The following is a 25,220-nucleotide window of genomic DNA, read 5'->3' as shown; positions in this document are numbered from 1 at the left end:
CATGGGGGTAGAGATAAACCTCTGTGGATGCTGACCACTGATAGAAAGTTTTTTGTCAAGTCTTTATACAGACATTTGATTAAGATTGATGTGGGGTTTCCCAGGAAATTCTTGTGGAAAATTAAAGTTCCTGCTAAAATTAGATTCTTCCTATGGCTTATGGCGAGGAAAAGCGTACTTACTAGAGATAACTTGTTAAAAAGAGGGTGGAAAGGAGATAAACATTGCGTGTTCTGCGGTAAAGATGAAACAATTGATCACTTGTTTTACTCTTGCTCGGTAGCCAAAATTATCTGGGCATTAGTAAGATGTGCGTTTGATTTAAAATGTACTCCTAGAGACCTTGATGATTGTCCTGGAAACTGGCTTAAAAATTTCTAGAAAGATAGTAAGAAGCTTGTACTGGTTGGCATCTCAGCGCTGTTATGGGCGATTTGGAGATGCAAAAATGATATTATATTTGATAAAAAAAAATTCTGACCCAATGGGAATTGTGAAAATGCTATGTGGATGGATTTCTGACTAGGCTATTTTGCAGAAAAGGGACCCAGAGGTAAAAATGTTGATGCTGGGGGCAAAACTCATCGTGCAAGTAGCAAATGATGTCTACAAGGCTGCGCAAGGTTGGCGTTTTGGAGTTCTTCGAATTCAGCAGTGACAAGAATGAAAATCCCTCTTCGTTTGGTGCTCCAACGAAGTGAAGCGGGGGGACTGCGTATGCGGCTCATCCTCTGGGGCCTGGCTCCCGGCTTCTTTTCTTTCGGTAGCTCCTTGGCTTTGTTTTACTTTGAGACTCTTTATGGCTTTTAATAGGACTAGCTTAAGTTGTGCGGGTTTAAAAACATGTCAGATGCTGTTTCGCTGGTTTCTTTAATGGAAATCGGAGGGGAAACCCTCTGTTGCTCAAAAAAAAATGTTGGTATAGGAGAGGTCGAAAGATTTTGGGCAGCCCGACCTTATCGCGGGCCAAAACACAAACGGCATTGGCACCATGGAGAGAGCCACGATCCGGTGTCTGAAGGAGCTGAACGCGAATGGGCTGGAGAATCTGATGAAGTAACGCCAACTGGACGCCATTGTGGCACCTAACAGCGATATATATTTCTAGCCTTCTCGCCATCGGTGGTCACCCTGGCATCGTTGTGTCGGCGGGTTACAATGAGAAAGGGGTCCCCTTCGGGATATGCTTGGGTGGGTTGCAGGGGTACGAGCCGAGGCTGATCGAGATGGCCTATGGTTTCGAGCAGGCTACCAAAGTTAGGAGGCAACCCATGTTGAAGCCCTAGCTGAATATAACTTCTTGAGCAGCGACAATGGGATAATTTCTTGAGTAGCGACAGTGTAACACGAGGGCTAAAAAAAGGCTCCACTTACAGTTAGGAGGCCACCCATGTTCAAACCCTGGAAGTACTACTTATTGGGTCAGGAAGTAACTCTGAATAAACTAGCAATGTGGCACTAAAGGTGAAACAACAGGCACCGTCTACAGGTAACCAACAGAGTACTCCAGCCAACGTTGCCGCAAAAGAAAGCACGTCCATCTCCCCATTACGCTTCACTGGGACAAGAAAGCAATTGAGGGACACGTTGGACTTGTCGCACAAGAACTGATTTGATTTGTTTGTTCTAATACTTTCGATAAAAGGACCATCACCCCCCAAATTTCATTTCATTTCATTTGAAATTGATAAGACAATCAGATCCAAGATCAGCTGAAGGGGACGAGACTACCTTATTACAGTTTCTGAGTTTCTGCATACAAGACTGCAACTCTTCTACAAAGAAGCAGAAAGCAGTGCATCCTACATCAGGCTTCTAAACTACGGCGACGACACTACCTTTCATCTGTAACGACATCCGCAGCATCGGAATATATAGTAGCCTGCCGATGACACGCTCCTGGTATGTGGCGAGTCCGGTCGGAGGTAAACTTTTTCAAAGAAGAGCCACAAACCTGACTCGTCAACTGAACCTGGCCCATCTCTACAGATCAATCCATGCACCCTCTCGAGGTTGACTAGGATGCCTGATATGGCCGGCCGGTCCTCCCAGGCCAACTTGACGCAACATCGTGCAATCTGTGCCACACGCTTCAGTGCCTGCAACTGCCATGGCGTTGGCTCCGGTAAAAGTCGCCTATCCAGCAACTCCTCAATATTACCAGCCTCAATGATGGGGAGTGCAAAGGATGCCAGTTCTACATACATCTCCTCTTCTAGGGAAACCGGCTTTTTCCCTGTCAGAACCTCAAGCATCACCATGCCCAGGCTGCACACGTCGCTCGCCGGCTTCAAAAGACCCGTGTGGACGTACTCAGGGGCGGCGTACCCATATGTGCCTACAATGGGGAGCTCCAACCCCTCCTCACTCGCCATGTCCCAGGTTATCGACAAGCCGAATTTCCGATACACGCGGCACCCAGCTCGCGTCAAAAAGGATGTTACTCGGCTGGATGTCCCGATGGATGATCAGAGGGCTGGCATGACAGTGCAGGTGCTCAATGGCGCGCGACACGCCGAGGAGCACATCCATGCGCATCTTCCAGGACACCGTCACCGGCGACAGCATGGAGTTATTGGTGGCAGCAAAGATCTCAGCCAACCTAAGTTCCTGTGTTCCATGCGCCAGTACCTCCGCAGCAACCTCTGTAAACTCCTGAGTAGTGAGCACCTTCATCATGGAACATACTCACCTCCTCAGCACACAGCACGCACGCACACAGCCGTCAGATCTTGGCGCCTGCTTCCCCTCGCGCGGCCGCTTTCTCTCGGATCCTGGCCACCGCCGCGCCCCGGAAAAATTCGCCCCGAAATCCGCCGGACGGCCGTGCCCCCAAATCCGCTGCACCGCCGCGAGACAGAGGATGCGAGAGGAGAGAGGGAGGAGGCGGGAGTTTGAGAAAGTGGGATTGGAGGCTAACCTCTGCCACCGTCGATGTACGCCCTCCTTCGCCAGCCGCCGCCAAAAGTCGCGCGCGAGAGAGGGGAGGGCTTCAACGATGGGTGAAGGCAGTGAAGCCGTGGTCTGCGGGGCGAGGGCGGCTTCGAGGAAGCTCTCCGGAAGACCGCTGCTGCTCCCACACGGTTGTCCATGCCGACGGTACGGTGACGCCGTCTCGCTTTCTCTCTACGGTGCTCAGCTACGGCGGTCTCTCTCAGGCGATCCCAACGCTTATCTCTTCTTGGACCTCGATGTAATTTCTGGTTTCTTTGGGGTGCTAGTACTCCTGTTTGATCCTTCAATATAGTGTATCTACGGGGATGAGTATCTGTGGCTCTCCGGTGCCCCGCACCCCTATATGAAAATAGCATGTCCAAGAACCACTACATGCAGAGGCAATTAATGGCTTGTCTCGAGAGCTTGCAGGCTGCCCAGGCATGGGGTATATCAGAAGTCCACATTGAAACAGATGCATCCTAGCTTGTGCAAGCGCTTCAGTCAGACGACCAAAATATGGCGATAAATGGTGTTATCTTCGAGAATATTTTTTTTACTCAGCTAAATTTTAATTTTTTTCCGTATTACTTTCTGCCCAAGAGCATGTAATATAGTTGCAGACGCTCTAGCGAAGTATGGTGCAGGGGCAGGGCTATCATTCCCAACTTTATGGCCAAATGGTTCTCCTGATTTTGTGCAAAACTTGGTAGCCAGCGATGATGCTGAGCTCTTTGGTTAATGGAATAAATATGATTGCAGTTCAAAAAAACATATTACAAAAATTCAAAAAATTCTGAAATTTTTAAATATGAAACTCGGGTGACCGTTGTACACACGTGTTTAGCTTCATGGGGGATGGTGCCCGTGGTATCCGCGCCGTAGGAATTACGTTCGACATACGTTACATTCAGTTTTTTTCTACACATACGATATTTGTCTTTTTTACTGGCATTTCCACGGGCACCCATTCTCCACAAAAATAAACACGGGTGTATAACGGGCACTCAGGTTTCATATCCAAAATTTTCAGATTAAAAAAAATTCTGATACTTGTTTAATGCTATTCTCATACAGGGGTGTGTGGCATCCAAGAGCTGCATTGCATTTTCCCTCTATGGGTCCATGTTCAGTGAGTTTCGTTTGTGATGGCGTGCCGCCATGCCGGATGGTGGTACTCTATGGATCACCAGAATCAGCTCTCAGTGATTGGCAATATCCATCATTCTGCTATAGCCTCTATGGATCCACCGAAGTGATGGGAACATTTGTTGTACTCTAATGCTATTCACCGATCTGATTCTGTCGAGGAACTGTAGTTCATCAGATTCTCATTGAGGAGCATTTAGGAATGCAGAAACTAGTGGCAGTGGGTGGTTATTTATATATTATGGGACAGAGGGAGTATTTTATTTGTATCTAGCGATGTAAGCTGTTTGGAATTGCATACTGTTATATCTTGTTAAGAAAAAAGGTTTCCCCGCTTTAGATTATAAAGCAACATCCAACTGATACAACCAGTTTGCTGGGGCCGCAGCACAAACAAGCCCAAAAGAAAAAGAAGAGAAAGAAAAAAGAAACAAATGCCAACGCCGGCAGCTCAACTAAGTAAAGATGGCCGACAACCGCTGCACCCTCCGGAGAAGTACCACCACCCGCCAAGCACTCCGAAGCCTCGCGTACCAAGCAATATCTTCATGAAGAAATGTGACGACGACGACGCTGCTGCCCGAACAAGTCCTAGGGTTTCCCCCGGTACGCGGATGGTAGTGAGGAAGGGGTATCACCGACGCCCCTCAGGAGGGTCCGGCAACGCCCACGGGCGTAGCCACGCCGGTGGCGAACAAGCCGCCAGAGATTTCTCCCGCCCCGGAACCACCACCGCCACCCCAGACAAACGGAAGCGCACTGCCCAACAGCCTGTGCCACCATGGATACCGCACCATCTTCACTGTCTCACTGAGGCCACCAACACGAGACCTGGAGGAAGGACGAGAAGACACCGGGCTCGGCGGCAACCGCAACGCAGCCGACAGGAGGGAACAACCTCCACCGCCGCGCGGAGCCGACCGGACATAGCGACAGGGACTTGCCAGGCCACCACTGGCCCGGCCGGATCCCAACGGGTCCGGACAGTCCCCGCAGCCACGTTGCAGCACGCCGGCCGCCGAAGCCATCACCATCGCAACCACGGCCGCCTCGCCTCACCACCAGGGAGCTACGCCGTCGCGCCCCGGACCACAGGCCCGACCCAGCCCAGATGGGGCCCAAAAGGGCCCAGATCTGGGCCGAGCAGGCGCCGCCGGCCAGCCGCCCACCGCGCCGCCCCGTCGCCAACGGCCACGTCATCGCGTCGAGAGCACCGGAGGCCCGCTGAACTCCACCGCCAGGCCCCACCGTCGCCAGCCGAACAACACCGCCTCCGGGCACGGGAGCCCCGACTCCTCCACCAGGCGCGCGGGGAAGGGACATCCGCCGCCGCCGCCGCCACCCTGGCACGCCGGAGGCCACTGCCGGCGGCGGCGAAGGGGGGCGCTCCGCCGCCTCAGGGGGCGACGGGAGCGCCGAGGGAGGGGGAAGAGGAGGGAGGAAGGCCGGGGGGCGCGCGCGCCGGCGGCCGGTGCCGGCGGGAGGAGGCGAGGGAGGCCGGCGGCGGCGGGGGGAGCAGGGGAGGAACCCTAGCTCGGGGTCGCTATACAATTTTTTTGGGAAAAGAAACCCCATCACTTCGTTTTAGCCGCACAGTCCATCAACATCGACACAATCTATGTAGCCCCAATTCTGAAGCGCTGGAAACAGAGTATGAACTCGGTGAAGACAGGGCAGCAACCTAACTATGAAATAGTAACCGTTTCCCTACAGACTATGCTTATGAAAAAGGTTGGTACGCAGTGAAAACTTACGGGAGGCAAAATTATAAAATTACTGGATTATTGCAGTGCCAATACAGGGATCAACTCGAGATCTAAAGAAGTACTCCTCTGTCACACAATATAAGACGTTTTTGCGAGCTATGTTAGCTTAAAAACATCTTACATTATGAGACGGAGGGAGTAGAATAGATCTGGTACGTAGTACTTCTGCTAATCTGAAGTAAAGAATGTTTGCAGAAGTCAGCCCGGATCATCTGACACAGTTTGCAAAGCTGAAAACGTACAACACCAGCCCTTCATTTTTGTGCGCAACAGCAGGAACCGCAAAAGGCAGTCAAATAAATGTTTCCCAGTGTGCGCCCTTGTCAAGTAATTTGTGGTTCCAACTACCAGTACCGCAGTTAACATTTGGCGGTAAACTTATACAAACTCCCATAGGCATTGATGTCTCATCTTTTCGTCAAAACCACGTCCCTGGTGCTGAATATTTCTCTTCGAGCGAAGGACACACTTTCAGATATGTGACATGTAGTGGCTACAACTAGGACTGGAAACCAAAAAAGTTAAATGCTTGCTGTAGCGGTTGTCAAAGATAAATGACTCTCGCGAGGAGAAAGTACTTATGGGAGATCCAAATCCCTGTAGTCAAATCAAAGCTAACTTCAATTATACAAGAATTGATCAGGTTATGGAACTGTTAATCAGTTAAACACTCCTTGAAGATTTATAAAGGGCAATACCAGGAACATAGAAGCAATGTATATTGTTGTGACAACCTCTTTGGGTTGTAATCTACGGCTCCTCCTGGATATCATCGATTGATAGCTGGAATGCACCAGATTGCTGGTTAGATTTTCCTTGATTTATAATCTCTCGGGTGTTTTAATGCTGTTACTTTCAACATAGACATGATCTCGAAAAAATAAGTTGATTAGCATTCTAATTCCGAATAGACTTGTACATTTCAACCCAACCACTACATACAAAGTATATAATCTAAACGTTTTATAAGAGTGATCAAAGTTTCGAAGTTTAACTTCAGAACAACTACTTTTTCAGAACCATTGTAAGCTTGTACTAAAAGATTTTTTTTACTTCAGTAGTGATGCAACACAGATTTGATTCACTTTATTCAAAAGTTGTTCATTCTTGCACATAAAAGGTGAATGCTACAAAATCATTTAGACTGCGGCTGTGCGTCTAAATGATGCAGAGGCCAGAGGTTTTAACCTCAACCTCCATTTCTAATAAAATTAATTAGACCTTTTTACTGATGAGTTCTAGCCAAAACGCCCTATCATTACATACAAGGGTCAGATGCAGACTAGGAATTCTAGTAACACTATTTAGCAGTACCCTAATTACAGTATACTGAAGAAAGTTTTGTTCAGAAGGAATTTAAGTTGCAAAATGTCATACAAGGTAGGCATTGAGCACATAGCTTAGTCCTAGCTTCTAGGTTGCTACTTCCAATACGGACCAGTATTTGCGACAAATTATATCATTATTAACTTAGCGTAGGACATAAGCACACTAAGTACATTATATGCTACACAATACAGTGGTGTTATCATAGGCTACAAGTGATGTTATTACCTTGTTGCAAATATACCAATTCATACTTTCCACCCCTTGAAGCATATCTATGATTTTCTTCATTGTAGGCCTTTTTGACCACTCAGGATTCACACAGATTAGACCTATTTGAATGTATCTTTCTATTTGTTGGCAGTCTATTTCTAGTGTTGTATATCCTGGTTCCTTTTGCAGCTTATTTCTCCATTTTTGCATTTCCTGTGAAATTGAACACAAATTTGGATGTTACTATACAATGGTAATATCATATAGCCTTATGACGATGGACCTTCGTCTCAGAAGTTCAAACTGATTTTTCTTACTTCTTTGATGAAGTCCTTCGAAGACCTTCTAATATCATATGGGTAGTCCCTGTGCCCTGTTATTACCTCCATGATTATCACACCCAAACTGAATATGTCGGCCATTGGTGTGATTGTACCTCGTAGCTGGTATTCTAGTGACATGTAACCTCTGTAGCAGAAAAATGAGCTGTTATAAGAGAAAAGTAGAGAGAACATATTCTGTCAATTACTAAAATGTGGTAAATAAGAAGAATGTTCTTCACTTACAATGTTCCAGTAGCAGCTGCCGTGTTAATAGTTTGTTTTGGATGTACCCATAGTGGATGTTTCCTTGCTATCTTCCCCTGTGCGGCACTACTGTTCTAGTGTAGGCTGGGTTCGATGGTCTCCTAGTCAGGGTCGTTTAGGTTCTCTAGATTGCGAGCCCATGCGTGCCTTGTGTATGTCAAGCTCGATCATGTGCCGAAGCTCGTGTGATGTGCGGCCAGGCCTAGACATTTTCGGCAGGGTAAATGAGCGCCGGCCGGGTCAGGTAGTTGGACAGAAGAGCAGAAAGATATGGAGTGTGTATCTGCATGTACCCTTGTGTTGCATGCGTGTTAGAGTGTGCGTAAAGGTGCATTTGCTGCATGGTGTGCATATATGCCTGTGCCTGTGCCTGTGCACCAACAACCCAAACTAAGCCCAAACCGCCACCATCCAACCTACCACGCACCAAGCCCTCGTACACGATGGTACTGGGGTTTGTACATCCGTAGATATAAACGGCCTTTAATACGTTCATTTGTTAGATCTCTCATTTTCACCACAGATGAGGAATCGATGACCAGATGTTACGGGGAACACTGCCCCCATATAGCACAAAATCCTAACTCGACATGAAACATAGAGAAACCTGAAATTGTTCAAAGAGAATATCTATATGTAATACCTGAAATGTAATCGTGAAGACTTCCACGAGGCATATATTCCAAGCAAAGAAAAAGTTCAGTTTTTTCAGCTGAAACGAATTTTCCTTCATAAGGCATAAGTGAAATTTCCGTTTCATAGCAGTAGCCCACTAGTCGCACTATATTCGGGTGCTTCAGTGCCATAAGAAGATCACCCTCGTTCTCAAATTGCTTATGGGAAACCAGAATTTTTTTTATGGCAAATAAGTTCTCTTACTTCTACAAATTCGTGTGACCCCATACTGCCAGACAACGAGTCTGCTCATAGGAAAAAAAAGACGAAACTGTCATTCACTACATCAGGACCTGAGATTTTTTTTTGAAGGAGAGGGCATGGGCTAGCTGACGCAGCCATGACACACTACTGCCAAAAACATGGCTCTGGCAGTCAGCCGTACCCTAAGCGACCAATAGCAGGCAGGGACGTTCATCTACTTCTGGCTATTATCATGAGCTAGTGTAATACTAGCATATGATGAAGAACAGTACAAAGTAAGGTAATACTACTAATTACTACAGGTTACTATATATGCTATGTATACGTACCTGCAGAATTAAGTCTTTTGCCTCTTTAGGAGGCAGTGATATTATTCTCTTAATTTTAGCTTCTAGCTCCTCCAGCTCACCGACAATATCCTCTATGCAGGGTCTCTTTTCTTGGTCGACATTCACACATCCTACTGCTATCTCAGCACATGTACACACTCGTAGAATGTCTATGTCGTGTGATGGGTACTCCAACGTTCCGTGCAACCTTCTCTTCCAGTTTTGGCGTACCTGCATGCGAAAATGGATAAACTAAACTTCCCTAGGAAGATAGTGCACCTAGATTGTGTGCAAACGTATGGACGTATGATGTGGAGAAGTCCTATGTATCTCCATGCATGTATGTTCGTGCTATAGAGAAAACATAATTTTCCTTACCAGCTCGATAAATTGTATTCGAGAGAATCCAGGATGAGCACGGTAGTTGTCCTTATTTCCGGCCATCATTCTTAATATTATGATGCCCAAACTAAACACGTCAAACTTGTTTGATATAATACGATTGTTTATGTATTCCGGTGGCATTTACCCGCTGCATGATATCATAAGCATAAGATATTGACATGGTTAGTGCAAATACAAATAAAATTTGGTTTAAAAACAATACATCAACACACAGCCCACTTACACTATGCATGATAAATGTCAACTTACGGTGTTCCTATCATCCTGTCTGATTGATACTCTTCTTCTGTTGAAGCAACAAGTGTTGACAAAGAAAAATCTGTAATTTTGGGCGTCATGTCCTTATCGAGCAATATATTAGAAGGCGTTAAGTCCATATGAAAAATTGGTTTTGGCTGCGCACTGTGAAGGTGATTTAAGCCGTCGCAGGTCCCTTGAATGATTTTATAACATGTGGGCGAATCAAGTACACAAGATTCATCTGCCATTACAAGGAAAAAAAAAGACAAAGGAGAAAAATGGGTGCACTCCTCATAAGTATTCATTGTTGTCATTCAAACTAGTGGTAATACATACCACAAACTGTTGGTCATAATATAATTATCTCCAATATGTTTATCGAGGCTTCCAGACTGCATATACTCGAAGCAAAGAAGTTGGTCTCTTATCTCCGCGAAAACAATATCCCCATGGTGTTCAAAGCATCTATACTGCTTTTCATAGCAGTAGCCAATTAACCGTATGATATTTTTGTGACGAGGCTTGTTAAGATTACGGAATTCATTTTGAAACGTCTCATCACCAAGTCCAGGCATATGATAAAACTTCTTCACAACAATCTCTTCCCCATTATGCACCGCCTGTTAAAATAACTTGTTAGCGCGACTGAGCTAGCGATCGGTGCTATTATTATTTGGTCTCTGCTTCAGTACACACCCCTCGAAAAAATTTAAAAAGGCAATATTGTCTTTTACACTAATTAAATGCTAATTAATCTGAAACTGTGTTGGCCCGCTTCTAAACTAACTCCATACCCGACCCAAAGCGGCTGTTTATATATATATATATACAAGGAAAAAATAATGGAAAATAGATTGCTCGTCCTGCTGACGGCTGCCGCCGCTGAATGGAACCACTGGCCGTCACCACATGGTTGTAGCGCCCCCACCGCATGGCCCCTTTTCTCCCATTTTCTCTCTTCCTCAAGCTTCAGAGCCGCCGGCCACCGTCCCCCAACCCCTCCTCGGTCTGCTCCTTGTCTTCTTGTCGTGCGTGCTATCCTCCTTGGATTCTGGTGGTGGGCATGCGATGTCTGAGATCTACAGTGTGCATGGCGTCGGTTCGCAAGTATTTACTACTTGCGAACTAGAGATAGAAAAAAAATAGGTTGTGTACCTTGTAAACATCTGCATACCCGCCGCTGCCTACTTTTTGATCCTTTGAGAAGTTGTTTGTAATGGCTTCAAGCTGATGTAGTCTAAAACACGTACTGTCCATCTCCCCCATCAGGCTTAACTGATACGATGATCTTAAATCTTCCTGAGAAAGAAAAACAACGTGAGCTGATAGAACAGGCGTGACATTCAAAAATAGTAGCCATCCTCTCCAATCTCCACTCCTCTGCTCTCCAGATCAAGGAGCAGCGTGGAATCTGGCTAGTACGCACCAATGGCTGCCTAAACTTTGCAGGCGGGCAGCTATTAACTACTAGCAAAGGCTGAAACTATGCCCACCTAAAGAACTATATTGGAAAACTTGTTTGATCCTCACATAGAAGACGGCCAACTATTTCCCATTCCTCCCTAGCTTATTTCATTTGGGTTGCATTTCAATGAAATGGAACCCCGGGAGACCATTTCTATCTTAAAAACGCTTGCAACATTGGGGATGGAAATGGGGGAGCCACTCCGTGGTCGACGATCTAAACGAAATTAAGCATTAAGGGAGATGACTAACCTGGCGAAAGGTTGAAGGAGATCAATCGACTTGTTGTTTGCTCTTTGGAGATGTGGATCACACCCCGCAGCAGCAACCAAGCTTTAATTTAGATCCGGCTGGTGGGAAGATACGGTAAACTCCTCGTTGGTTGCACGAAAGAAACTTATAATAGTATATACTGCTAAGCAAACAAGGTTGACTTGGGCCCAATCATATAGAGATGAGGCAGGCTGTATTGGAGTGGAAGCATAGTTTGAAATAGCCGGGAGCTATAGCCTTTTCAGCAGGGTGCCGCTAAATGGTCGCCTTCATAAATAGCCTGCTATAGCCCGCTTTAACCCGCTATAGTTGATTTGGAGGCCCGCCGCTATTTTTCATAGCCCGCTATTTAAAACATTGTGTGGAAGGTGCATGTGAGGCCTACACGTTTAGTCAATAAAATTATCTCCGATAGAATACGGTTCAAAACTTCCCAGCAGGAAAACTACACCATGTTGAGGATGGAGGTAAGACAACTATAGCATCAGAAAAAACGAGAACAAGTTTACTCCTTTCATTCAAACAAATTAGAACTACTATAATGATGATGCTAATCTGATTATTGCTGGTTCCTTACTACTATTGAAGCATTATAGATTATAGGAACTCGTTACAAGTTTAATCTTAGTCCTATCTTCAAGTTCGTTGAATTGGTAAGGCATGACAACATCAATTCTCAAACAAAGGCAACATGTTTAGCCACTTGCAAAATACAATGATTTACCTTCCATAAGACCCAGACGCATTAATTTGAATGAATTGCAAAAAACATCGACATTGAAGTATAGGATTGCAGAAGTCACGATTCTATATTTTTTTGCCAAAAACACTAATTCTGAGACTAATTTTTTGAAAAAAACACTAGTGGCCCGGTTTGACCATTTTGATGATGATTATGACAGGTGGGTCCCACTCGCCAGGAGCTAGCTTGGCAGAAAAATGCCAACTAGGCATGTTGACTAGTCTCCTTCTTCGACTCTCTCCTCTCTCCCTCCCCCTCTCTCTCTCTCTCTCTCTAAAAATCACGCCGCCGGCATCCACTCCCTCCATCCACTGTCTTTCCCAGCCGGCGAGGGCCTATGGCCGCCCACCTCGCCCGACCACCTCCTTACCCATAGCTGCACGGGCGCGAGCAGCGGCGGCGGCTGGCCGCTCACTGGAGCAAACAACAGCCACGCCGCCCACGCACGCACCGGTCGCGAGCAGGAGCAAGCCCCAGCCACGCCGATCGTGCATGGGCGCTAGCAGCAGCCGTGCCGGGCGCGCACCGGAGCAAGCAAAGCCACGCCGGTCGCGCACAGGCGCGAGCAGCAGCCGTGCACTTGCGCGAGCAGCAACCAGCACCGTAGTACCGCCGCCGTGCTACCCTTCCGCCGTAGTCGACTGGAGCCAGGAGCCTGCGCCGCAAATCCTGTACCATTCACGCCAAGCAGCCGCCATGAACCTCCTCGCGTTGACCCGCACCGGATCCGAGGGGATCCGGCCAGGAATCGAACCGCCGTCGCTGGTCGCTGTAGCCGGTGATGGGGAGCGCTGGTGAGGCGGCGCGACGGCGCACCACCCCTATCCCCTTCCCCACCCCCAACCACTTCCCTGCCTCCGCCGGGCTCGGGGGTTCCTCGACATGAATGCGGCGGCTAGGAGGAGTAGGCGTCGGAGGAAGCAGGGGATGACGGGCGCCCACTATAGAGAGAGAGATAGAGGAGGGGGAGAAGGGATTGACCAGTCAAAGCACCCATGTGGCAAATATTTCTGCCACATCACCCTGTCCAGCGTGACCCACCTATCATAATCGTCATTGAAGCGGTCAGATCGGGCGACTAGTGTTTTTTGCAAAAAAAAATAGCCCTGAAATTAATGATTTTTGACACAAAACTGTAGACTTGTGATTTCTGCAACTCTAGCCTTCAATGTTGATGTTTTTTGCAATACACTCTATTAATTTCTAACCATGTGACCAACTTGTCGGCGTGGTGGTCGGGGCACACGGATCCGGCACCCCTGTGTATACTGGATGCAGCAGTGGGGGGTGGACATGTCGAATCATGATGATCTGGGGCGCTGCACCGGACGATGACTAAATCTCCACAGTTGATTCACAAGTCACATCTGCATAAAGAATAGAAATATTTTAGTATTATTCGTTCATTTTTCAAAGCTGCAACTTGTTCAAATACAATATAGCTTGGGAGTACGAGTGAGCAGCACATACTCAAATTTCACTTCTCACAACCGGACACCTCAATTAGCACACCTTAAACCATACAAACTCATGCAACTATGTAACGATGCATTACACGTTTCGTCTGGCTACTACATCAGGACATGTCATCAGACTACCAAAAATTAGCATGTTTAACCCACATACTGGGTATGAAGAAGATCATCCACGGCTGCCCTTGCCTTTCCAGGCGCCCTTGCCGTCCTTCTCACGGAAGTAGTGGTCGAAGACGCGGTATGGATCGAGCCGGATCTGCTCATCGTCGGAGTTGTCTGACTCGCTGTTGTACTCCTTCTTCTCCTTGAGGGGCAGTCCGGCTATGGCCCAACCCGCCCGATTCTGCTCTCGGAAGAGGGCGCGCGTGTTCCTCCGCTGCAGCTTCATCCCGATGCGGGCGCGGATGGCTTTCTCCTTTGCGGCTGCGCGCACCACCGCATCAGCCACCGCCATGTCGGCAGCGAGTCGGCCTCGGCGGGATTCATCCCCTCCTTCCACGACGGGCACACCGGGCCCGGTAGGGCTCGTACTTCGACGTACCGGTGATGAGAAAAGTGAGATTGAAGGCTCCCGAGAGGACCGCGATGATCCAGCCTCGGAGGATCCAAGCACAATGGACTCGCACTCCGGCATACCGTTAATGGGCTCGCGCTAGACAGATCCAGCTGTCGGTCGGGCTCTGTCCTCGCGGGAGCGGCGGAGTGCAATGAGGACAGCCATTTCCTCCTCCAAACCGCACAGGAAGACACCCCAGTTGACGAATATGTACCGGTCGTCATCGGATCCACTGCCCGCCATGCCGACGAATATGTACCAGTCGTCATCGGATCCACTGCCCGCCATGCCGGAGAAGGACGGAGATTCGTCGGATGGGAGCTTGGGTAGGAGAGAGGAGTGAAGTGGCTATTGTTTGGTCTGGCGAGTAGATGTGGAGGAATATAAGTGGGGTCGTTGATCCAGCGTGGGCCGGGTCCGACTTAGCGGTCGCCCCCAGGCGCCCCCATATCAACCCTACATTTGGGCTGAATATGGGTGGTGTCAGTTAGCCCGAACGTTTTAGGCGCCCATCTGGACTGCTTTTTGTGATTTTCGTGCTGAACATTTTGATATATTATACGTTTTTTCCGACATCGTATGCAAAAGTTATAGCCGTTTCACTTTTTCATAACACTTTTTTGCAAAACATGTCCAAATTTATGTTTTTTAATTTTCCTAACTAGTAGATGTAGTAATATAACTACATCTCGAAGGATTTTATTTTTTGAAGTTTTTATCATTTTTTTTGTTTTTCTCAAAACTGAAATGGCGATACACGCGCGGGGAGGGGGGGGGGGGGGGGGGGGGGGGAGTGTAGAGTTTGAGACACGAACCTCTTTGTCCCGGTTCGTGTCTCAAACCGGGACTATAGGTCTAATCTTTAGTCCCGGTTTGAGATACGAACCGGGACTAAAGGGCATTGCACCTTTAGTCCCGGTTCGTGTCTCAAACCGGGACTAAAGGTCCCATTTGAACCGGGACTAATGCCTTTAGCCGCTCGAACCAGGACTAATGCTTACATTAGTCCCGGCTTATATTACAACCAGGACTAATAGATATATTAAGCTGTGATCAAAGCCCTGTTTTCTACTAGTGATGGGCTGGCCCAGCCTGGCCCAAATCCCTGTTTTCTACTGGTGCTTGCAGCTCCCATGGCGTTGGCTCCAGTGATGGTCGCCTGTCCAACAACTCCCCAAGATTACCAGCCTTTATGCGCGGAGTGCGAAGATTGTCAAACTAGTATTTCCCTTCTCCCCATAGTAAACTACCTTTTTCCTAGTCAGAATCTCAAGCATCAGCACGCCCAGGCTGTACACGTCGCTTGCCAGTTTCAGAAGGAATGTAACGTGGCACTCAGGGTCAAGGTACCCAAGTGTTCCAGCAGCAATGCATTCCATCCCCTCCTCATCACGCGTTATGTTCCAAGCGACCGACAAGCCAAAGTCTCCCACACGCGGCACCCAACTAGCGTCGAAAACGATGTTAGCCGACTTTATGTCTCGATGGATAATTGGTGGGATGGCATGACAGTGCATGTGCTCGATGGCGCGCGACACGCCAAGGAGCATATCCATGCGCATCTTCCAGGACACCGTCACTGGCGACAGCGTGGAGGAGCCATGATCAGAATGGAGGTGGTCAAAGAGCGTGCCATTCTCCATGTATTCATAGACGATCAACCTCTCCGGCTCCTTTCTCCATCTGGTTAGCAGGCCCTTTTTTTCTTTTGCAGGGTGGTTTGTAGACGCTTGTCCTTGGTCACAGTCACACACGATCCAAGAAGGCAGATGATGTGTTTGTGTCGGAGCCGTGATAGGTTGTCGAGCTCTGTGCTAAAGTCCTTTACAGAGTACTCATGGTAATTGAAGTGCTTGATGGCCACCTCTCGCCCATCGTGAAGCCTGCCCCTGTACACCGTTCCAGAACTACCACAATGGATCTTGGTGTCAAGGGCGAAATTATTGGTGGCGGCCATGATCTCCGCCAATGTGAATTCCTGGGTTCCATGCGGTGGTACCTCCTGAGCAACTTCTGTAGGCTCCTGCAAAAGAGACCACAAATGAACGAGTGAATTGCAAAAAACCACCACATTGAAGTCTACGTTTGTAGAAAACACTCTTCTATGAATTTCTGCCAGAAAGAACTGATTCTGAGCTTAATCTTTTACAGAAAACACTAATCGGCCGCTTAGGCTGTTTTAAGCACAATTATGAAAGGTGGGTCCCATATTTGCTGATGTGGCGTAACGGTTCAACACAAATGGTGTTAGAAAGTGGTTAGTTTTGAATTTACAAAATAGTCCCTGATATTTTGCATACACACCCTTCATTCATAATAGAAAAAAGCAATCAGCCCCCCAGCTCGCCCATCTCGCTGGGGAAGCACCCGAGCGCCGGCCAACCCCGCACGTGCGGAAGCGATGGCGGCTAGGGTTTAGGATCGACTTGCGATAGATACCATGTTAGAAGAGAGAGAGAGGGATTGGTGGAATTGTTAATTGTATTGCTTGAGCCTTGTGGACATATATATAGGAGTACATGATCTACTTGGAGTACAAGGCAAGCCAGAATATTTCCTAGTCTAAACTATGTTTTCTAATACAATCACATTACTCAACAAACACGAGGCCCAGCTCAAAAAGATGAAATGGAAGCTCAAGTGACTGACTGGTTCATCCAAGGCATTATCCAGCACAGCCGAAGTCCTGAAGTCCTTTTGCCTCCCCGGTCCTTCTGGTGCTAAAAAGGGACGAAGAATGGGGCTTCTGTGTCGATTACCATCATCTCAACGATATCACAATGAAGAACCGCCACCCATTACCTATCAGAGATGAACTTCTTGATGAACCAATTGGGCGGCGTGGTTTACAAGCCTGCATTTGAGGGTGGGATACCACCAGATTTCTTTCCATGTTGGTGCAGGCGAAACAAGGCAAAAGCAGGCCCAACTGCCGATCGACATCAATCCATAGTCACACAACAGCCTTCTAAACTACAACAACATATAGCTGGACATCATTATTATTATTTTCTGAAGAAATTGCTTGAACGGAGAGGAAAGAAAGACCCTCAGCCATTCTCCAATCTCAGCACCATGGAACGTTTCACATCTGAAACCATGCTGCATCAATCACTGCTACTCCGTTAACAGCATAATAATCCTTCTTTTCCAGGAGCACATTGGCGCGCACCTTCCAGGACATTGTCACCGGCGACAGCGAAGAGGAGCCGGCCTTATAAGGGTGCAGGTGGTCAAAGAGTGTGCCATTCTCCATGTACTCATAGACAATCAACGTCTCTGGCACTTCCGGCTCTTTTCTCCACCTGGTTAGCAGGCCTTTTTTTTTTCTTTTGCGTTGTGGTTAGCAGGTGCTTGTCCATACTCAGAGTCACACACGATCCAAGGAGGCGGATGATGTGTTTGTGTCTGAGCCGTGATAGGATGGCGACCTCTGTGTTGAAATCTTCTACGGCTCCCCGATAGTTACTGATGGTGTGCTTGATGGCCACCTCTCGCCCATCCTGAAGACTGCCCTTGTACACTGTTCCAAAGCCGCCGCAACCAATCTTATTATCAAGGGCGAAGTTATTGGTGGCAGCCATGATCTCCACCAACGTGAATTCCTGGGTTTCATGCAGCAGTACCTCTTGTGCCACCTCTGTAGACCCCTGAAAAAGAGACCACAAATAAACAGTGACAAATACCGTTCATGACCAACATACATATCAATTTCTGTAATTAGTATTGAGGTTGTACATACCTGCCGATGTGGAAGTGGAGACGGTTCAATACTGGTGGAGTCATTTGGGACAAGGACATTGTAGATCCGTTCGAGGCGGCGCGTGATGCCGCTGTGGCTGATCACGGGAAACACGATGAGGTAGGAGTCGATCTTGCTCTGGACCTCCCTGAATCTTTCGGCCCTCCTGCCGGCCATGACAAACTGGTACGCCGCGCTCCTTCCCTGGCAGGACACGACGAGCTCGTGGGCGTCCCGGAGTGTGTCACCTAGCCCCGCCAGCGGTTGCATTGCCTCCGGCTCCTGCACGTGCGGAAGCAGCTGGGCGATCATGAGGAGCCGACGCGCGAGCTGCTCGCACTCCGATCTGTTCTGCCGAGCAGTCAGAGCGGCCTGCACGATCATGGAGATTAGCCCGCCGACGTCCGCGCCGACCAGCTGCGCCACCGTCGCCGCCTGACCCAGCCCAGTCCACAGCGCCATGGCAGCCGGATCTCTCTGCACACAAGGTCGAGCCTCGAAAGGATGGCTCCTGTATGCTGCTCCTTGGTTGCCGTGAAACTTCTGCAGCGGAGATTCAGCAGATGAGTACAGAGACGCAAGGACAGAGGAGAGGAGGCATGCCGGCACACAGCAGCTCACACAGCAAGTGCAAAGCATGCACGCCGGCCGGCAGCACAAACTCAAGCACACAGCAAGCACGCCCGCACACACTCAAACATCCCTCAACTCTTCCCGCCTTCTTCCCCGCCAGGCCGCAGCGCCCTAAACCTCTCCTGTCCAGGTATTGTCCTCATTGTCTGCCCGGATGTAAAGAGACAAAGTGTGAGTCCGGTTATACATGCCCCTAGATCAACACGCTTTGCATATATACAGTAGAAAGATTATCTAATTCGTTAAATAATACTTATTAGAGCTAAAGGCAAAGGTTCTCATTAGTAACTCGCAAAAAAAAGGTTATCATTAGTTGTTCAGTTTATGGCCGGATCGTTCATAAGAAAATCTTGGTAAGATTTAAGCAGCTATTGCAATATGTCAGTGTGTTTCGGCCTACTCGCCTCAATTGATTGTAACGCCACTAACGTTCTCAATCTATCAGAATTTTCATTCTTGTGATTAAGTCACTTCTTAATTTCTAACCGTTAGTGTACCTGAGTTCCATTCATTGCTCGCAAAAGAAAACTGAGGTCCATTCATGTTAATCAGTCGTTGGTAGATGGATCCGCATCTGGCTAGCTCTTTTCGCCTACTGAGGCCGGCCATGTGGTCTCGGCTCTCGAACCACTCGGTCGAGCGACAAACTCACATGCTCCCCACAAGCTCAATGCTCTAAAACGCGTTCCCAAATATTAATTGCCACTAAGATGAGGTTATGGTCGATCGAGGCATCCATATGGTCCACCATCACAACGGGCAGAGAGCCTGTTCATCTCAACACCATTTTAAAGCTGTGATTAGGGGATCTTTCGAGGGGTAATTAAGCTCCATCGCATGCTTCCTCTGGAGGCCTAACGTGCATTTGGTTTGAAATACTGGTTGTAAAGATTGGAGAAGCGTTGAACCCTTTGGTATCGGGCCGCTGTATATATTGATAAGTTGTCGTGGGTTACAAGTTTTGGGAGGTCGCTAGGAATCCTCAAGAGTTCGTACACGAGGAGGAAAGGAGATTACAAAGAGAGAAGGAGCCGGACAGAAGAAGAGATAGATGAGTTTGAAAGATAAACGAATAACTCTATCTAACTATCTAACACTGGTTACTTAAACTCTAGTGTTGTTGGGTCCAAAAGACACATGCATTACTAATCTGCAGACAAAGTTTTGCTGGAGGATTGAAGTTTATCGTGAGTTCGGAACATGAGTTCATGATCCCCTGCCGTGGAACTTGACACTAGTAGAAAAAGGGGCTTTTACCCCGGTTGGTAAGGGCCTTTTGTCCCGGTTTTCGAACCGGGACTAAAGGGTCGTTACTAAAGCCCTAACTCTTTAGTCCCGGTTCTTACATGAACCGGGACAGAAGGTCCTCCACGTGCCTCGTCCAAACATTATAGTGTGGCATGAAACCCTTGTAAAGCAGGTGGATGTGAAGGATTTTCCGGTCAGAGTAAGACTTCATATTCCCACATGTAGGGCATGGACAACACATAAAATCATTCTGCTTGTTTGCCTCAGCCACTTCGAGAAAATCATGCACGCCCTTAATGTACTCGGAGGTGTGTCTGTCACCGTACATCCATTGCCGGTTCATCTGCGTGCATTATATATAATTAAGTGTGTCAAAAACCATTACAGAACATCATGAATAGATAATTAAGTGACCAAATTAATAGAAGTTCATCATCACAATAAACCAAAGTACATACATAGTTCTCATCTAACAACATATATATAGCTCTCCGGAGCATCTAATTAATTAAACCATACATTGAACTATGTAAAACATTTCAATGCGAAAACAAATACGATCATAATCGCAACCACGGTAACAATTGATCCAACGGCATAATGATACCAAGCCTCGGTATGAATGGCATATTTTCTAATCTTTCTAATCTTCAAGCGCACTGCATCCATCTTGATCTTGTGATCATCGACGACATCCGCAACATGCAACTCCAATATCATCTTCTCCTCCTCAAATTTTTTTATTTTTTCCTTCAAGTAATTGTTTTCTTCTTCAACTAAATTTAACCTCTCGACAATAAGGTCGGTTGGAATTTCCGGTTCAACCACCTCCTAGATAAATAAAATCTATGTCACGTTGGTCGGCATATTTGTCATAAATAATAAATGAACCAAATAGTTATAAAAAGATAATATATACCACATCCGAATCATAGACAGGACGAGGGCAGACGGGGGCGGATACCAAAACCATCGCACTATGTAATAAGAAGGTATAATTAAAGTAACAAAATTAGACAAGTATCTATCTAAAGTAAGAATTTTTTTTCTTTCAGAAAGAAGATAAGAACAAGAGGCTCACCACGGTGGTGCTGGCGACGAGATCGGCGCGGGCGATCGACGGCGGTGAAGACGGGGACGGGACGTGACGGACCGCTAAACCTAGACAAATCTCGGGGAAAATGGAGCTCGGAGGTCGAGTTTCGAGAGGAGAAAGATTAACTAGTGTGGCTCAGACATTTCATCGAACACCTCATGTGCATAGGGGGTGAGCTAGAGCACCCAAATGCCCTCCCCTCGCCGGCCAGAAAAAACAGAGCACTGTAGAGTGCTCTGCTGTGGCGATGAGGTATATATAGGAAACACATTGGTCCCGGTTCGTGGCACCAACCGGGACTAAGGGGGGGCATTGGTCCCGGTTGGTGCCACGAACGGTACGCATGCTCCCGTTTAGTCCCGGTTGGTGGCACCAACCGGGACCAAAGGCCTTGTGCTGCCCCGCGTCAAAATTTTAGTCCCACCTCGCTAGTTGAGAGAGCTCGAGAGTGGTTTATAAGCGCTGCTGCGCCCACCCTCTCGGGCTCCTCTCAACTGCAGGCTTCCGGGCCTAACCCTTCTCTTTGCCTGTGGGGCCTATTGGGCCTTCTGCGGGCCTGAATCCTGGCCCATGGATGGGTTTCAAGTCGTATTCAGGCCGTGGTGGCCCAGTAGGTGACATAATTTTTTTCCCTGTTTTTTGTTTTCTCTTTTGCTTTATTTATTTTGTTTTGTTTCTACTTACAACAAAAAACTTATTTATTTTATTCCATTTTGTTTCTAATTACTTATGTATTTTACTTTATTTCTTTTGCTTTATTTATTTTATTAAGGTTTATTTATTTTATTTACTATAGTTTATTTTATTTAATTTTATTAAGGTTTATTTATTTTTATTTAGTTTATTAAGGTTTATTTATTTTATTTACTATAAAAAAAATGAACATAGATGCGCCTATAGAGAAAATTCAACCTAAATTCATAATAAATTTCTATGAAATTCAAAGAAATTTACTCTGAATTTAGGTCAAATTCCCTGTATAAGGGCATCTATTTTCACTTTGGGAGGAGCTCAACAAGGCAGAGAGGGACGGGCTTATAAACTGGTGTGAGCGCCCTTCGGTTGGCGAGGTGGGACTAAATTCTGACCGCAACTAGGACCAACCCTTTAGTCTCGGTTTGTGGTATGAACCGGGACTAAAGGGTGAGCCTCTGGTCCCGGTTCAAGCCACCAACCGGGACCAATGGTGGTTGGCCAGGAGCGAGGCCCATTGGTCCCGGTTTGTCCCACCAACCGGGACCAAAGGGGCCGGACGAACCAGGACCAATGCCCCCACGAGGCCCGGCAGGCCCCTGGCCGCACGAACCGGGACCAATGCTCACATTAGTCCCGGTTCGTGACTGAACCGGGACTAATGTGAATATTGCCCTGTGACCAAAGCCCAGTTTTCTACTAGTGCGATCAGGAGAACCTCGCTTGGTTCTGAAGTCTGAACTGATGAACTTTGCTGCGCACCTAGGACTGGAGAAGAGAACTTATCTTTCGACACCTAGGAACGCTGTGTTCGAGGAAGATGAAAACGTAATTGACAAAATGTTCATGCAAAAGCAAAACTCATATACTATCCACGAGTTTATCTTGTCCTTTCCAAAAAAATCTTGTTCGTTTCCACTAGCTATATCACATGCTCGACACTTGACACAATCCCCAACGACCCAGAACGTGCATGCAGGAAATGTTGCCGGGTGGGTTTTGTTGAGGCAACCCACATGTTCTCAATAATCAAGCGGAATGCCGGAAAAGGCCCCAAGATGGGATCTCACAAGAACAGAAGCTTGCGGCGGCGGAAAAGTATTTTTGGTGTGCCCTCTGGTATAGGGGGGATATTTGAGGATTTATAGTGCAAAGATTAGGGCTGGAGGGTCTACGAGGGGCCCATAAGCCAGGGGGCGCCCCCCCACAGCTTGTGACCTCCTCATAGGTCTTCTGGCCTCCTCTCCAAGTCTCGTGGGTTTCTTCTGGTCCATGAAAAATCACCATAAAGTTTTATATAATCAAGGATAAAACAGAAACTGGCACTGGGTTGTAGGTTAATAGGTTAGTCCCAAAAATAATATAAAATAGCATATTAATGCATATAAAACATCCAAAACAGATAATATAATAGCATGAAAGAATAAAAATTATACATACGTTGGAGACGTATCAAGCAACCCCAAAGCCGACCATCTGGTAGGAAGTGACCGAGATATTCTCATGGTTTGAGGAACTAAAACATATGCTAACATTATGTGTTGTAATAGATGATTTCAGATGATATAATCATAAAGTAAAGCAGACAAGAATTGGGTCAATTCAATATGATCGTTCTTCTAACGTCTACCCTCAATGTTGTTTTAGCACTATCTATATACTTAACGATATTTTAAGATCCGGAAAACGTGATCATCAACAACACTTGAGCCAGTCTTAGAGGCGAGACCGGGAACCTATTGTTACCATTTATTACTTCACACATGCATAAGAGTTTTCCACTGAATCGCATATTCCAGGACCATAGCAGTTATAGCATGAAATATAAACTCTTAATTATGAATAGTTGAACTATAATAGTACAATATTATTGTCTCTAGGGGATATTTGGAACACTGGTGTCGACCGAGGCCGCTCGCACCCTAATTGCCGCACGGCTCTGGCCCCAAGCTCGCCGCCGGCCACCACCACAACCTCGTCGTCGACACAATTTCCTTCCGGCCAACCACCCCTCCCACCTCGGCGCCCACAACCCCAAGGTGAGCTAACTATGTATAGCCCCCCCCCCCCCCCCCCGCCCCCCTTTTCCATTTATCTCAATATTTTTCTACATATGAAAAATCAATATATACATATGTCATGACATGATGGATATGGATAATATATATGCATCTATGGATTGTATGAAAAGTTTGGATAATTTTCCGCAAAAAAAGAATATCTTTTGATGGATATATATAGATTATATATAGATTTTATATATATGGACGTTTATGGATATATGTTTTTATTTCTTGTTTGTAAATGAATGCAATGCATGTATACTTTGAGAGAATACGTATAAAATTTTATATATGCATCAATGGATTGAATGCAATATGCACCATGTATGTTTATGAATATGATTGTTATATTTTGTTAATGTGTGGATCGATATGCGTGAAAATATTTGAAAATGCTTTATTTTTTGGTGATCGATGATTAATGACATGTGGTGTGCCAAGTATGCATGTCAAAATGCATCTTATAAATGCTAGTTTTGTTTACGTGTGCTTGATGGTGGTGTGCCAAATATGCATGTCAAACAGGATATGACGGCGTGCCAATTATGCATGTAGGAGTGCGCGGAAAAGTTTTCAAGTGGGTCATTGTTCAATATCGATCTGCTCTTTGAGGGCTTCCAACATTCAGGTAACAATCTCTCTCTCTCTCTCTCTCTCTCTCTCTCTCTCTCTCTCTCTCTCTTATTCTCTCTATCTCATATTCACTCGGGTGCAGAATAAGTTATTCTTCACCCGGGGTAATCTTACGATCGCTACCTAAATAAATTACGTTTAGAATATAAATAGTTACATGCATATTGATTCAATATGTAAAATTTGGTGTAAAAAACAAAAATATAGGTTATAAGACCAGAAAAATAACATTTTATGTATGTTTTACACTAAGTTTTTACATTCGTAATTTCACGTAACATAAAATATTTTTTACAGTGAGTACATATTTTCTTGCGTTCTCTTTTTATGTATGAAATAAGGCAAAATTTAGGAAACGTAAAAATACGGTGCATTGATGTCAAAATAGAGAAGGGTGAAGAATTTTATATATATATATATATATATATATATATATATATATATATATATATATATATATATATATATATATATATATATATATATATATATATATATATATCATCACCCAGGGTGCAGAATAAGTTATTCTTCACCTGAGGTAATCTTACGATCACTTCATAATTAAATTACATTTGGAATTCAAATAGTTACATTCCCTTTGATTCACTACGTAAAATTTGGTATAAGAAACTAAAAATATAGGTCATAAGACAAGAAAATTTGGAGTTCATGTATATTTTACACTACGTTTTTACGTTTGTAATTTTACATAACATAAAATATTTTTTACGGCGATTATATATTTTCTTACGGTCTCTTTTTACGTCAGAA

At 46.2% G+C, this 25,220-nt stretch overlaps 1 long non-coding RNA gene and 1 pseudogene across 1 annotated transcript; both read right to left on the bottom strand.

Annotated features, from left to right (window-relative positions):
- Positions 1–1,673: 1,673 nt before the first annotated feature.
- Positions 1,674–18,740, bottom strand: LOC109752443 (putative serine/threonine-protein kinase-like protein CCR3; annotated as a pseudogene).
- LOC123496974 (uncharacterized) lies at positions 7,711–11,711 on the bottom strand. The gene is made up of 3 exons (XR_006669134.2): positions 11,545–11,711; positions 10,984–11,127; positions 7,711–10,879 (listed from the first exon to the last, which is right to left on the bottom strand). It is a non-coding gene; the product is annotated as an uncharacterized lncRNA (long non-coding RNA).
- Positions 18,741–25,220: the final 6,480 nt, after the last annotated feature.

The sequence above is a fragment of the Aegilops tauschii genome, chromosome 2, assembly GCF_002575655.3.
Source record: "Aegilops tauschii subsp. strangulata cultivar AL8/78 chromosome 2, Aet v6.0, whole genome shotgun sequence".
Lineage (NCBI taxonomy): Eukaryota > Viridiplantae > Streptophyta > Magnoliopsida > Poales > Poaceae > Aegilops > Aegilops tauschii.
Note: the sequence above shows the minus strand (reverse complement) of the source record. Positions and strands in the feature narration are given on the sequence as shown.